At 48.6% G+C, this 12,542-nt stretch overlaps 1 protein-coding gene across 9 annotated transcripts in view; it reads left to right on the forward strand.

Moving 5' to 3' along the window:
* Positions 1–12,542, forward strand: part of AGAP1 (ArfGAP with GTPase domain, ankyrin repeat and PH domain 1) — a 562,171-nt gene that overhangs the window by 477,565 nt on the left and 72,064 nt on the right. The gene's annotated exons all lie outside the window — the stretch shown is intronic.

Genomic DNA, 12,542 nt, shown 5'->3' on the forward strand with positions numbered 1-12,542 from the left:
AAATATTTAATTAAAATAAAGATTACCCAGGAAATTTAGTCGTTTGAGCCAGCTCCACATGGAGTCCTCAAGAGTCACGGACTAATCCAAAGGCCTGCAGTCAAAGGGTGCTGCCGGCATGACAGCCTTGGTGTGAGCTGGTCCAAGGAGCCAGCATCCAGCCAGCAGCATCAGGTTGCCTCACTCCTGGGTCTGTTGGGTGCAGCGTCCTCCTTTCCTTAGAGGTGAATCCACGCAGCAGCACTGCACATAACCTGAGATTTTATTGATGATAATATGATTGTATTTTCTCATTGAGAAGCTTCTAAACAAGTGGACTTAGAGCAATCAATGCCCCAGGAGACAAATGCACGTCTCAGGACCTCTGTATCAGCCAGAAAATGTCCATTTGTTTAGGAAGAAGAAAAAGGCATGACATTTTACACATTAAAATTGATTATTTCATCAATAGGTTAATAGAAAACCAGGCTTCGAGTTCCCTTCCTGCTTATCCATCCACACAGTAATGGGAGGCTGGGGTTTGAAAAATGCCAGGTGGGAAACAGGCAGGAAAGAGGTTTCTGCACCAGCTCCGCTTCTTGCAGAGAGGGGTGCCCAGCCCCGACTCTGCCTATTTATATGTAAATGCTTTAGAACGAGGTAAGTTTTTCCACTGAGAAGTGCAGTTTCTGTGGCTGTGACTTTCTGGAACTTCTGAAACATAGGCCAAGATGCCAGAGCTTGGGCTGTTGAGATTATCGAGTACGTGCTTAATTCTGTGAACATATGACTTGTAGCTGAATGCATGTGAATGAATGCGTGCTCAGTCACGTCTGACTCTTTACGACCCCATGGACTGTAGCCCACCAGGCTCCTCTGCCCATGGGATTTCCCACGCAAGAAAACTGGAGTGGGTTGCCATTTCCCGCTCCAGGGGATCTTCCCAACCCAGGGATGGAACCTGTGTCTCTTGCGTTTTCTGCGTTGGCAGGTGATTTTTTTCACCACTGTGCCACTTGGGAAGCCACTTCTACCTGAGGAACCTGGTATTTATCCACTGAACATTTCCCAAGGAAACTCTCAAAAACTATGACTGGTTTCCTTTGTCTCAAATGATCTTTGTAGTAGTGGTTGTACTTGAAGACCCTGTTGCCAGGTATGGTGTTAACTGGGACAATAACTTATAGAGAAGACACCTTGAAAGTGTAGAGATTAGGGAAGCTTCTGCACTGATGGAAAATTAAATTTGGACCTATATACTGTAGAAGGGACTTGTTCAACCTTACTAGGCTAGAGATGACATTTCTTTTTTTGTCTTTTTAAATTTTTTTTTTGTTGAAATGTAGTTGACTTACGATATTGTATAAGGACTCTTGAGAATCCCTTGGACTGCAAGGAAATCAAACCAGTCAATCACAAAGGAAATCAATCTTGAATATTCATTTGAAGGACTGAAGCTGAAGCTCCAGTACTTGGACTACCTGATGTGAAGAGCCAACTTGTTAGAAAAGACCCTGATGCTGGGAAAGACTGAAGGCAGGAGGAGAAGGGGACGATAGAGGATGAGATGGTTGGATAGCATCACGGATTCAACGGACATGAGTTTGGGCAAGCTCCGGGAGATGGTGAAGGACAGGCAAGCCTGATGTGCTGAAGTCCATGGGTCGCAAAGAGTCAGACACGACTGAGCGACTCAACAACAATCTTGTGTTAATAGTTGTACAGCGAAGTGATTCAGCAACATATATGTATATTATTTTTCATATTCTTTTCCATTGTGGTTTACTACAGGACCTTGGGTAGAGTTCCCTGTGCTATACAGAAGGACCTTATTGTTTAAGTCTTCTATATATAACAGTTTGCATCTACTAAACCCTAGACTCCCAAGACATTTCTTATTAATATGAAGTTTTCAAGCCACAGAGTCCTTCTTAGTCATTTAGTCACAGCTTCACTTTTTCTTCTTTAGAATCAGGTGACAGCTAACTCACATCTAGTTTTTATTTTCATTAACATAAAATGTGCATCCTGATTGTAGAGTACTGTTTCTCAGATATATCTTATGTTGTCACACCAAGGAAGTCCAGTGTGCACCAAAGTGCTTGGCATTCCCTTCAGCAGTGGAAGTCCTTGTGAAGACCTGGTCCTCTCTCTGTTTGTTCTGTGGCCCCCAGAACTTGACACCCCCACAGCCTGCACTGTACTGTCTAAGCTTGAGTCTTTTGGCCCTAAGCTACCACAGGCCAGGCCAGCCAGCCCATCCTAAGCCAGGAATGTGTTGGGGTGAGCAAGCTGGCCCCTGACCGATGCATGCCTTGCTTTGTGGTCCATCTGTGACCAGTGTGGCAGCCTGGCTTTCTGCAGTGAGCCTCAGACACACCTGTGGAAACACACACACCTGCCTCCCCAGGTCGGCACTTCATACCTGCATTAAACAAGTGCTCCCTGAGAGCTCAGCTGATAAAGAATCCGCCTGCAATGTGGGAGACCTGGGTTCGATCCCTGGGTTGGGAAGGTCCCCTGGAGAAGGGAAAGGCTACCCTCTCTAGTATTCTGGCCTGGAGGATTCCCTGGACTGTATAGTCCCTGGGGTCACAAAGAGTCGCATGTGACAGAGCGGCTCTCGCTCACTTCACTGTCTAACGAAAGCCTCGTGCGAGGCTCGACAAGTTTCTCTTCCCGGCTGTGGAAGTCAAAAGAGACGGGTAGTCCGATCGTGCCCCATCCTCAGGAGCTTGGGTGACTGTGGCCGTCCTGTCTGTACACACCGGGTCTCTGATCTTCAGCCACATTAGCCTGAAGACTTGTTCCTCAAGAACCACCCTGTTTGTTCTTCGCGGTATGTCTCCTCTGAAGGGCTGATGGGAGGCAACCTGTTTGCTCCGTGTGTCTAGTTCCTGAGCTGGGGGGTGAGAGGGTGTGGGGCCGATGAGGTGAAGACCTGTGTGTGGAGAGGAGTGTTCGGGGAGGGGGAGAGGGGCTTCGCACCCCAGGTCGTCACCACACGCAGTGTGAGTGGTGGGCGTGCCTTGCCCATGGGGAACTCGTCCTGCGCTTCACTTCCGAACCCAGGGCTGCCCTGGGGGTCTCTTGGTGTTTGTCTTTTTCTCTTGGATGCTTTCTTCAGTGAACAGAGAGCTTAAGGGGGCGTGTGCTCTTTGGGTCCCTCAGTTCAGAGCCCCCAAGCCTCCTCCTGTAGGAAGGGAAATGGAACCACCGTCAGCCGCAGCAGGTTGAGTCGAGTTTAGCTGGTCCAGTTCCTGTCCAGATCACAATACGTCTGGGGAGAAAGCACTTCATTTTTTCTTTTTTTTAACGGCTCTGGGAGTTACAGACTTACCATCTGCAGCGTACGCAGAAGCTATTTGATTTGACGCTCACCTAGTGTTTTGCCAGATCCAAGGGCTTATGTCTACTGGCCTCAGTAGCTCCTGCAAAAGACGCAGTAGTGACAAAGGACCCGTCTGCCAGCCTAGGAGACGCAGAGACTCGGGTTCAGTCCCTGGGTCTGGCAGATCCCCTGGAGAAGGGAATGGCAGCCCACTCCAGTCTTCTTGCCTGGAGCATCCCATGGACAGAGGAGCCTGGTGGGCCACAGTCTATGGGATCACAGAGTCGGCCATGGCTGAAGCCACTTAGCACGCACACGCACCGGCCCCCAGGGACGAGCCCCGCTTTGCTCAGTTGTCAGTAGGCTCTGTAGAACCAGCAGGACGAGGCGGGTGCATAACTTCCTTGTCTGGGCTTTTGCTGGATTCTGTGCAAAGCTAAGGATGCTGGCTGGCTTCCCTCTGCCCTGTCCAAGACCCTCTGCGCTTCTGGCCCGGGAGGCCTGGCCGGGAGACGAACCTCCCCTCCCAGCGCCCACCTGCCTCCTGGGGACTGCACGTCGGAGGTGATGTCACACGCTCCTTGGACATTTCTTTTCTCCCCTTTTCATTTGTTTCTTTTCCTTTTTGTTTTCTCTCTTTCTCCCCTCTCCCCTCTCTGCTCTCGGGATGCAGCCAAACGCAAAGCATGGAAACTAAACCGTGTTGGTAGCCTGCGAAATATTTACAGCAGCAGCACCAACACCGAAGGTAATGCCGCCCCCGCCCCACACCCTCCGCAGCCCCTCGCCCTGTCCTTCCCACCTTCCCGCCTTCCTTCCCTCCCGATGCAGAAATGGAAATGCGATTGGCCCAAAGCCGCATGCACCCCAATTGTGTTTGCAGAGTCATTCCTGTGGTCTTTTCATCTTTTTGTTTGTGTGTTTGATTTTTTTTTTTTACCATTCATGTTCCTTTCAGCTTACTTAAATTTTGACCTTTCCCTTGCCGTCCTAGACTAGTGATGTTTAAATTACTTCAGAAACCTATTTTCTCCTCTTTTTTTTTCTTTTCCTTTCTACGTGTGGGCACTCAGTGTAATATTTCCCAAGTTATTACAGTTTTTAAAAGTGTTAGTATCAGGTGTAATGATCTGTAGCCGAATACAATAGTGTGCCGTGACATTTAAGTAACAGTCTTAATTTGTTTTGTGGAAACATTCTCCGTAATGCTCTCTGCAGCTCTAATCCAGAAGCAGCCAGGCCCGGGTCATTTGCATGGGCTGCTATCGCTTGTAAATTCAGTATATTGTTGTGTTTCTAAAGGTCGTCTGGTGCCAAAGTTCACAAATTGACTTGCGTTGCTTTTTTCACTGAAGACAGCCGTCATTGCCTTTGTATAATAGCAGATTGAATTTCCCCCCCTCCCAGCCTTCATTTGAAACAACACAATTATAAATTGCCCTTTTTTTTATGATTACAAATGTCAGGGGTCAGAATTATTTTGATGCCAGGCAAAATAAAACCACCCGCATCAGCCCCAGCCCTTGTAAGGGAGGCTGGCGTACGTGCGATGCAAAACGGGTCACAATCCAGCGATCTTGGGATAATAGGGGGACTTCTTTTTTTTTCACTTAAGTGCAAGCCAAATGGGTCAAGTAATCGCAAGCTCGTGCCCTAACACTAATTGACTTATTTGGGGATGATTATAACTGTAATATTTTTCTTAATGTCACTGTTTTCTGGGCTGTTGATTTTAGCGATTGCCAAGCAGTGGCATTAAATCTCTTGTAAATTTTAAATTGTACGCTGTTTCTGTAAACAAGTCCCCCTCTTCACATCCCGATCATTAACCTTTACTGATTTATATCACCATCCTTTTTTCCTTTCTTCCACAATTACTCCTGTCTCACCACCAAAAGCCCAGCTCTGCGCCAGAAAAGAAAAAAAAAAAAAAAGGCGTCTGAAAAACTAAATTACATTTTCATGATGGCTTGTTAAAGAACTATTGTTTTAATCATAATCTTTTTTTTTTCATTCCTCAAGGGGAATCTCTCGTCTGTTAAGGTACCAATGGAGCTTGACCCCCCCTCACCCGCCACCTTGGTATTTTCTTTCAAAGCATTCACTCATGAGAGACAAAAATGAGAGAGAAAAATAATAGAAGCTTAGAAACAGTCACCTGCAGTATCATTTTCTGCTGTCTTTTAAAGGGTATTAAGTGTCCTCATTCTCTATGTTTTAATGTTAGTTTTTCCATTTAGGGTTCATAATCATTTCTCTTCCCTCTGTCCCTATCAGCTATGTTTTTCTTGTGTGTGCGCATTTGTCACAACAAATTTGTTTATTGACTTCCAGCCTTTCAGCAATATTTGTGAGGTCTGGTTTTATCTGTGGTTGTATACAAAACTAGCGGGGAGGAGGAGGCAGGCAGACAGCCCTCTCACCCCCGAGACTTGCAGATGGGGTCTTCCTGGAGACACTGGCAGGGAGGTATCTCACGACAGGTGTGACAATTTGCAGAAGCGGGAACTTCTCAGCCTTGACCAGCCAGGTAACCTGCAAAGTCCGCCCGGCCCAGCACTCCTGGGTGGGGCGGGACCATGATGCTCTCTGCTCTCTGAAATCTGTAAATAAGGCAACAGTGCAGTGCGCTCAGGGTCCCGCCAGTTGCCAGTACTCCAGCTAGTCCTGAAGATGCTGGAGTAAACAGTGTCCAGTTCTCTGTCACACTGTCCTTCATTTCTGTTCAGCATGCGATTACATTTATGAATCTTCAGTTAAGCGACACAGCCATTCCTCATTTACTTTGGGTTTCTTTCAAGACTGTTATCTGTATGTACCAAGTCTCATGTCATACAGCTTTTAAGATGAGAGTACTGAATTCATGTAACTATGAAAATATCAGAACACTTTTCTGATTTCTCATCTTTTGCTATATGGTATCACTGCCTATTTTCTATTAACTGACCCTTCATGAAAAGTCATGTTTCAAACATTCTAACTTTTGTGGTAATCTGAGTCCTTGAGTGTTCCCCTAAAGATACCCCGAATGGAATATTTTTTAAACTGGTTCGCTTGAGTAATTTGTTCAGCTTCTGCTGCTAAATCGCTTCAGTCATGTCCGACTCTGTGCGACCCCATAGACAGCAGCCCACCAGTCTCCCCTGTTCCTGGGATTCTCCAGGCAAGAACACTGGAATGGGTTGCCATTTCCTTCTCCAATGCGTGAAAGTGAAAAGTGAAAGTGAAGTCGCTCAGTCACGTCCAACTCTTCGTGACCCCATGGACTGCAGCCTACCAGGCTCCTCCGTCCATGGGACTTTCCAGGCAAGAGTACTGGAGTGGGGTGCCATTGCCTTCTCCAATTTGTTCAGAGGTATCCACAAAATACTGTTGACACCAGAGTTTCCTGTAGAGGGAGTTAGAACTTGAGTTTCGGGGGTGGTGGGCAGGCCCTGTCCAAGGAGCTTGTCCACACCCCTCCATCCAGCCCCAGAGAGAGCAGCTCAGACACGGTGGGGCTCACCCCAGGACAGGCTGGTGACAGACGAGCAAGACCAGGATGTGAACCCAATGGTCTCGCTCCAAAGCCCTTTGTCGCTCACATTCATTCTTCTGGCCCCAGGGCCACGTCTCCTCATTGAACCTTCACTGGCAGGTAGGTACTTCATTACAGGTGGGAGTTTAAGCAAGTCAAACAGTGTTCTGCAGGGCCGGGAGCTGGCATCTTCCAGACAGGTCATGTGCCCGGATCTCCCAGCTCTGTGACCCTTCTCCTGGGTTCTCGTGGAAAGAGTCAAGGATGAATGTCAGGAGTGGATGAAAATAAATTAAACAGAACTAATTAGGGACACACATGGACAGGATTAGAAAACAAACAAAAATATGTTCTCTTCCACTTTTTTTTCTGTCCACTGGGGCTAATTATCTCTGAAACCAAGCTGGAAACCTCGTTTGTATGTATTATATTGCCCTAATTTTTAAACCTCCGTTTACTTTATAAAAACTCAGTTTTTTCCCAACGTTGGTGAAATTTAAATTCCTTCAACAAGCATGCAACTCTAATTTTTCCATCTTGGAAGCCTGCGTGCGAGGTGGGATAGAAGGTTTGTGATGCGATTCCTCACTTCGTAACTGCCTGTTAGGCCAAGGGGAAAATGTATCTGAAGTCTGGTGCGTGAGGCTGGACTTGGGAATGTTCAACTCCAAGGGAAACATGTTTCTGGAAACAGAGAGACCTGAGCAGAAGCGGACGTTGTGCGGCAGGACGCACGGCCAGGCAGCCGGCCGCGTGGTCCCAGCAGGAGGACGCAGAATCCGTGTGCGTGTCCTCAGTCCTCACATTCCCTGCATCGCTGGGGTGGGTCAGACCATCACCCACTGCGCGGTGGCCAACCATGGACTCTTCTGGGAGTTTTCAGCTCTCCCTGCTCCTACAGAAGAAGGCACAGGGTGAAGTGTAAATGGGTAAAGAGATGTATCGTGGAACAAGGAGCATCTCCAGGGGTGCCAGGCCCACCCACACCGTATGTATGGAACAGGCCATGTCAGTCAACTACCAGCGGGGTTCAGTACAGCCCGAAGTGCTGGCTCAGCCCTGGTGTAGACTCCATGTCTGTGGATGGAACTTGCCCCAGAGGCAGGCATGTGATGCCTATCTGGGGTCCTTGGCCATAGCGCAAAGGCCAGATGGGGGAACTCGGAGGTGCCAGGCACCATGGTTCCACACAGGCCCCATTGTGGAGAAACATGAGTCTCATTCTGGTGGCCCCTCGGGCCCCAGTCACGCTCACACCCCCTTCCTCCAGTGGACGGCCAAGAGTGTCCCTCTTCTAGGAGCAGACACGAGCAGGCCAGCCCGTGGCCCGCCTAACTCTGCGATGTCCTCTCCACCTTCTGGAGTCCTCAGGCACAGATCTGAGATGCCCCACTCATCCACGTCCAGTTCAGTTACAGGTGATGTTCACGTGCTCCCGCCTGTCGAGGACCCACGGACAGTGCAGGTGCCCAGAGCTGGACCCCAGGCAGATGGAGGGTCAGGCTGACAGTCAGCCCAGGGAGGGTCACAGAGACCCTGAGGCAGGGTGAGAAAGGAAAATTTCCAACCAGACTCTGCTGGCCTGGAGGTTTAGAGGAGACTGAGGCCACATTGGATTCTGGAGTCTGGAGCCATGATGGGCCCCAGGGCTGAGGACTCAGATTTCCTGGCATCCTGTCCTGTGACCAGCAACCCCTGTCCCCAGTGGCCTTCCCCAAGCCCCGTGTGTGTGCTGACCTGTATGGGGCCACCATCTGAGGCTACCTTCCACGCTACAGCCAGGCTCTTCTTCTCCATAAGTCATTCACATACTTATCGTCAAAGCCTGGTTCCTGATCAGAAGCCACAGAACTATCTTAAGCAACTAGTCCTGGTCTAGTTCTCACATCCCCACATCTTAGCTCAAAGCTGGGGCCATCCCCATGCCCTCTCTGCACCTCGGTTTCCCCATCTGTAAAGTGGGGACAGTCAGCGAGGTCCTGTGTCCAGAGACAGGTAACACACTCACTGCTTCCACTGCTCCTAGTGTCAGAGATGCCACGGATGCTCTCAAAGAAAAGTCAGAAGATTGAGCACCATCTACGTAGCAGGGAACTGAGATTCGGCAGGAAGTGTTGCCCCTGAAAGTGTAAGAGGGGATTTTAAAAGTCAAACTTCCTTTTCCCAGACGCCTTTCACTACCTCTCCTGGTTCCACTGTACCCTCGTCCTCCAAAGACCCATCAGATGTAGAAACTGGGCTCTTGAGTCCAGCATGCCTATGTCTGACCCCAGCTCTGCCGTGTCCCCGCTTCGTGAATTCCTGGTGTTGCTAGGCCTCTCCTCCCTGCTTAGTTTTCTTTCTCCGAAATGGAGACCATAAAACCTGCACCAAAGGACAGCTGAAGAAGAAACTGAGAGAGGCAGACGAAGCCCTGACTGTGGAACTGGGTACACTCTGGTTGCTGCGAAACTGTCATAAAGGCTGATATCATAGAAAACCATCTCTGGGAACACACTGCATGAAGCACAGATGTTTTAGACCTGTGCAATGTGTCTGTACAGGGCAGGATCGGCCAAAGCCAGCCATCTTCAACCATGAACGGCCAAGATCTCATACAGATAAATCCAGATTTAGGAAACCCTTTCGCTGGAGCTTGCTCCAGGATTTGACTTTCTGGGGAGAGAAGCAAGATTGCCAGCTTTTTCCAGCCCTCAACATTTCAAAGAAAAGATGAGATAGATAATCATCACTGTACTGAGCTGCAGCCAGGAGAGAAGAGCTGGAGGTGGGGGCAGCGTGGAAGGTTCTAGAACCTGCCCGTCAGAGTGTCCTTGTTCTCACTCTGGGCTCTGGGCAGAGGAAGGGTCCTGGGCCCCATGTCGCAGTAGATTCAGAGAGCAGGGGCCCTCTGAAAAGTGATGAATGTAAGTTAGAATGAGTAGCAAATGGTAAGCGTATGGAGCATTGCTTAGTAACCAGGTAAATGCCAATAGGGGTCTCTGGGTTCCCTCTTTCTAAACTGAAAGCTGGGGCCTTGAGTATTCTCGGGGTGCCTGGGCCCGAGCCAGTGCCAGCATGTTGACACAGCCACCTTCTGCCTCCTGAGATGGCTTCATTTGGGAATCCAATCACTCGCCATAATTTAGAAGTCGTGCGTGGCCCCTGACGGTTCCGGGAGCAACAGCTGTCTCATGGCCTGGCTCTCCAGCTGCCCTCGCACCTCTGTCTAATGTGTTGGGAAAATCAAAACCTTCTCTGTGTTTCATGAGGATCTTCCTGTGATAACGCAGAGCAGTAAACAGTCCTAACTCTGTGACCTCCCTCTGGGGTCTTGCTTTTTCACGACATGAATTCTGCTTTTGTCCTAAATTAAGCCACAGTATAACACTTCAGTCGGACTCTGGGCTAAACAAATACATTTACCAAGCTGAGAGCTTGCAAAAATATTTACCTGAGAACCATGACCAGCGTGTCTGTAAAGACTAATGATTTTTTTTTTTCTTTTTGTTTAAAGTGAACAGCTTCTCATGTGGAAGAGGGCATTTTTTTAACTAATTTTTTTTGCTATCGGTCTTGGGTCTGCACAGTCCCAGACACCATATTTTTCACATTTATCTTTTCTTAGAAAAAACTGAAAATAAATAGAAACTGACTTTCAATGTTATGGTGGGTTTGGGCTAAAATCTTAAACGTGGGTCGTTTTCATCATAATTGGGTAAAATATCTAAACCACATGCTTATTGAATATATGCTTTGAAAGCAGAAGTATTGAACTATTTTACAAATTGTAGGACTCCTCAAATTAGCATAAAAGCCTGAGGCTATATTTGACCAAGCCTGGCGTAGTCTCCAAGGGTACAGATTGTGGGGGACCTAGGAAGGGGGCAGACTAGCAAATGTGTTCCATCTTGGTTTCCAACTTAGATGAATAATAATGGCTACCTGGAGAATTTTTCTGACAAAGGTCCATATAGAAGCTACAGCTTTTCCAGTAGTCACATACGGATGTGAGAGTTGGACCATAAAGAAGGCTGAGAACAGAAGAATCGATGTTTTTGAATTGTGGTGCTGGAGAAGACTCTTGAGAGTTCCTTGGACAGCAAGGAGATCTAACCAGTCTATCCTAAAGGAAATCAACCCTGAGTATTCATTGGAAGGACTGATGCTGAAGCTGAAGTTTCTAGTACTTTGGCCACCTGATGCAAAGAGCTGACTCATTGAAAAAGACCCTGATGCTGGGAAAGATTGAAGGCAGGAGGAGAAGGGGATGACAGAGGATGAGATGGTTGGATGGCATCACTGACTCGATGGACACAAGTGTGAGCAAACTCCGGCAGGTAGTGAAGCACAGGGAAGCCTGGTGCACTGCAGTCCTTGGGGTCACAAAGAGTCCTTGGGGTTACAAAGAGTCGGACATGACCCAGCAACTGAACAACAACAGTCTGGAGAACTGGACTGGGAAGGATTCTGAGGCTCCATCAGACTGTTTGGGGTTAATGATGAAGGTCTTTTCCTGGCAAAAGAAAGGAAGGCACAGCACACCTTTGTCATCATAGTCCATCCCATTCCTTCTTGGACCACAGAGCCGAGACCAGCCAGGCGAAGTGCGCAGCTGAAGGCTCCTAGTTAGGACATGGCAGGGCAGAAAGGGAGAAGGGCATTCTGGGAGAGAGAACCCCAAAAGTGGGAGCCCAGGACCTGAAGGATGCAGAGAAAAGATAATGCGGAGGTTCAGGCAGAAACAGGGAGATGTGTGTGGCTGAATCCCTCTGCTGTGCACTTGACGCTCTCACAATGCTGCTAATCGGCTCTACCCCCAACATAAAACAGAAAGTTGAAAGGAGGAAGAAAGAGCAGGCAGAAACCCATTGCAAAATCTGTTCAGGAAAAAAAGTGTGTGACCAGGGGTTTGCGTTGCTATTAACACAGTCATCAGGGTACCGTGCTGAGCCCTGACACCTAAATCCCAATTCTGACAACAGACGTCACAGGCGCAGAGGACAGCAGTTTCCCCACGAGCCTTGGCTACACGAGGGGCACTTTGAAAGGGTGACTGTCGAAAAGCCTCTGAAGTTGGTGGCACCTCAACTCTTTGGCCACCTCTACCGGTGGACACGTGGTCCCTCCATCCTGGACGCTGTCAACTCTGCACCATTAAAATAGCAGGTTTTCATCCTGTGTTTGTCGTTAACTATATCCGGCAGGACGCTTAGCCTCATGCATAGAGATGGACATCAGGGTCCAGGTTCCAGGTTTGTAGGGGAGCTGGGGAACACGGACCAGATTCCTCACCTGGCCAATGAAGAACATGGAATGAGTGATGTCTGCATACACCTTGAGTCCTTGCAAATGCAGAAGAGAAACTGATCTATTCCGCATCACCATACACAGTACACCTGCATCTCGCAGGCCCTTCTAAGCCACTGTGCATCCGACCAGCAGGAGGGTCCAGACCCTCTCGGCCTCTGCAGAAGCACGGGGCCCTCGTTCTCCTAGTGGGCAGCTCAAGACGGAGCTCCACCCCTCAAGACAGGAGGTGCGCTTCCGTCCGTCTGGCCTTCCACCCACTCCCCAAAACGCATGCTCGTCAAGTGAGCCCTGTTGAAAACAACCTCCAAGTGGAAATCAGTTGCAGCTGCCTTTAGCCCTTTAACCCTTTGCCTGCTAAGATTCCGCAAAAATAATTGATGACTGATTGGCCCATTAACCTTTAAAAAAAAAAAAAGTTTGACA

This window comes from Bubalus kerabau, chromosome 6 (assembly GCF_029407905.1).
Source record: "Bubalus kerabau isolate K-KA32 ecotype Philippines breed swamp buffalo chromosome 6, PCC_UOA_SB_1v2, whole genome shotgun sequence".
Taxonomy (NCBI): Eukaryota; Metazoa; Chordata; class Mammalia; order Artiodactyla; family Bovidae; genus Bubalus; species Bubalus kerabau.